This window comes from Rhipicephalus microplus, chromosome 5 (assembly GCF_043290135.1).
Source record: "Rhipicephalus microplus isolate Deutch F79 chromosome 5, USDA_Rmic, whole genome shotgun sequence".
NCBI lineage: Eukaryota > Metazoa > Arthropoda > Arachnida > Ixodida > Ixodidae > Rhipicephalus > Rhipicephalus microplus.
Genome location: NC_134704.1, coordinates 164,571,000 through 164,574,523, shown reverse-complemented (window position 1 = coordinate 164,574,523; position 3,524 = coordinate 164,571,000). Strand labels below are relative to the sequence as shown.

General features: G+C 45.7%; 1 non-coding gene across 1 annotated transcript; it reads right to left on the bottom strand.

Annotated features, from left to right (window-relative positions):
- Positions 1-1,775: 1,775 nt before the first annotated feature.
- Positions 1,776-1,847, bottom strand: TRNAW-CCA (transfer RNA tryptophan (anticodon CCA)). Its single transcript has one exon. It is a non-coding gene; the product is annotated as a tRNA-Trp (tRNA).
- Between the last annotated feature and the right edge of the window lie 1,677 nt (positions 1,848-3,524).

Here is a 3,524-nt window from a genome sequence, read left to right as displayed (position 1 = left end):
ACAGGTAAAGGGACAAGTCATTGCAGACAGACAAATAAGTAGATAGACAGGTAGATGAAAATAATAAAAAGAGAATTTGACCCGGACGTGATTAGAACACGCAACCTTCTGATCTGCAGTCAGACGTGCTAAAGTTGCGCTAGCGAGTCCGCTTAGGGTAGCCGTTCGCACAAACGTGGTAGCATCTTTTGCACGGCCTTTTGTCGATGAAGCACAGGTAAACAGACAAGTCATTGTAGACAGACAAATACGTAGACTGACAGATAGATGAAAATAATAAAAAGAGAATTTGACCCAGACGTGATTAGAACACGCAACCTTATGAGCGGGAGTCCGACACGCTACAGTTGCGCCACCGAGTGCGCTTTGGGCAGACGTTCGCACACACGTGGTAGCATGTTTTGCACGGCCTTCTGTCGAAGAAGCACGGGTAAAGAGACAAGTCATTGTAGACAGACAAAGAAGTAGTTAGACAGATGAAAATAACAAAAAAGAGAATTCGACCCGCACGCGGTTCCAACACGCAACCTTCTGATCTGGAGTCGGACGCACTATGAGTTCGCCACCGAGTCCGCTTAGGGTAGCTGTTGCACACACGTGGTAGCATGTTTTGCCTGGCCTTCTGTCGATGAAGCACAGCTAAAGAGAAGAGTCACTGTAGACAGACAAATGAGTAGATAGAAAGAGAGATGAAAATAGTAAAAAAGAGAACTTGACCAGGACGTGATTCGAACACGAGACCTTCTGATCTGGAGTCAGACGTGCTACCGTGTCGCCACCGAGTCCACTTTGTGTAGCCTTTCGCACACACGTGGTAGCATGTTTTGCTCGGCCTTCTGTCGATGCAGCACAGGTGAAGAGACAAGTCATTGTAGACAGACAAATAAGTAGATAGACAGATAGATGAAAAAAATAAAAATAGAATTTGACCCGGACGTGATTTGAACACGCAACATTCTGATCTGGAGTCAGACGTGCTACCGTGTCGCCACCGAGTCCACTTATTGTAGCCGTTCGCACACACAGGGTAGCATGTTTTGCTCGGCCTTCTGTCGATGCAGCACAGATAAAAAGACAAGTCATTGTAGACAGACAAATAAGTAGATACACAGATGAAAATATGAAAAAAGAGCATTTGACCCGGACGTGACTCGAACACGCAACCTTCTGATCTGGATTCGGACGCGCTACCAGTTCGCCACCGAGTCCACTTAGGGTGGCTGTTCGCACACACTTGGTAGCATGTTTTGCTCGGCCTTCTATCGATGAAGCACAGGTGAAGAGATGAGTTATTGTAGACAGACAAATGAGTAGATTGACCGATAGATGAAACTAATAAAAAAAGAGAATTTGACCCGGACGTGATTCGAACACGCAACCTTCTGATCTGGAGTCGGACGTGCTACCGTGTCGCCATCAAGTCCACTTAGGGTAGCCGTCCGCACACACGCGGTAGCAAGGTTTGCTCGGCCTTCTGTCGATGAAGCACAGGTAAAGAGACAAGTCATTGTAGAATGACAAATAGGTAGATAGACAGATAAAAATAACAAAAAAGAGATTTTGACCCAGACATGATTCGAACACGCATCCTTCTCATCTGGAGTCAGACGTGGTACCGTTGCGCCACTGAGTCCGCTCAGGGTAGTCGTTCGCACACACACGGTAGCATGTTTTGCTCGGCCTTCTGTCGATGAAGCACAGGTAAAGAGACAAGTTATTGTTGACCGACAAATAAGTAGATAGACAGATAGTTGAAAATAATAAAGAAGTGAATTTGACCCAGACGTGATTCGAACACGCAACCTTCTGATCTGGAGTCAGACGTGCTACCGTTGCACCACCGTGTCCGCTTAGGGTAGCCGTTCGCACACACGCGGTAGCATGTTTTGGTCGGCGTTCTGTCGAAGAAACACAGGTAAAGAGACAAGTCATTGTAGACAGACAAATAAGTAGATAGGCAGATAGTTGAAAATAATAAAAAAGAGAACTTGACCCAGACGTGATTCGAACACGCAACCATGTGATCTGGAGTCAGACGTGCTACTGTATTGCCACCGAGTCCACTTAGTGTAGGCGTTCGCACACACGCGGTAGCATGTTTTGCTCGGCCTTCTGTCGATGAAGCACAGGTAAAGAGACAAGTCATTGTAGACAGACAAATAAGTAGATAGACAGATAGATGAAAATAATAAAAAGAGAATTTGACCCGGACGTGATTCGAACACACAACCTTCTGATCTGGAGACAGCCGTGGTACCGTTGCACCACTGAGTCCGTTTATAGGGTAGCTCTTCGCACACACGCGGTAGAATGTTTTGTTCGGCCTCCTGTCGATGAAGCACAGGTAAAGAGACAAGTCAATGTAGACAGACAAATAAGTAGATAGACAGATAGATGAAAAAATAAAAAAGAGAACTTGACCCGGACGTGATTCGAACACGCATTCTTCTGATCTGGAGTCAGACATGCTACCGTGTCGCCCCCGAGTCCACTTTGTCTAGCCGTTCGCACACACGTGGTAGCATGTTTTGCTGGGCCTTGAGTCGATGAGGCACAGGTAAAGAGACAAGTCAATGTAGAATGACAAATAGGTAGATAAGAAGATAGATGAAAAAAATATAAAAATAGAATTTGACCCGGACGTGATTCGAACACGCAACATTCAGATCTGGAGTCAGACGTGCTACCGTGTCGCCATCAAGTCCACTTAGGGTAGCCGTTCACACACACGCGGTAGCATGTATTTCTCGGCCTTCTGTCGATGAAGCACAGGTAAAGAGATAAGTCATTGTAGAATGACAAATAAGTAGATAGACAGATAAAAATAAAAAAAGAGAGTTTGACCCAGACGTGATTTGAACACGCAACCTCCTTATCTGGAGTCAGACGTGGTACCGTTGCGCAACCGAGTCCGCCTATAGGGTAGCCCTTCGCACACACGCGGTAGCATGCTTTGCTCGGCCTTCTGTCGATGAAGCACAGGTAAAGAGACAATTCATTGAAGAAAGACAAATAAGTAGATAGACAGATAGATGAAAATAATAAAAAAGAGAACTTAACACGGACGTGATTCGAACACGCAAACTTCTGATCTGGAGTCAGACAAGCTACAGTGTCGCCACCGAGTCCACTTAGTGTAGCCGTTCGCACACACGTGGTAGCATGTTTTGCTCGGCCTTCTGTCGATGCAGCACAGGTAAAGGAACAAGTCATTGTAGAAGGACAAATAAGTAGATAGACAGATAGATGAAAATAATAAATAGAGAATTTGACACGGACGTGATTAGAACACGCAACCTTCTGATCTGGAGTCAGACGTGCTAAAGTTGCGCCACCGAGTCCGCTTAGGGTAGCCGTTCGCACACACGCGGTAGCATGTTTTGCTCGGACTTCTGTCGATGAAGCACAGGTAAAGGGACAAGTCATTGCAGACAGACAAATAAGTAGATAGACAGATAGATGAAAATAATAAAAAGAGAATTTGACCCGGACGTGATTAGAACACGCAACCTTCTGATCTGGAG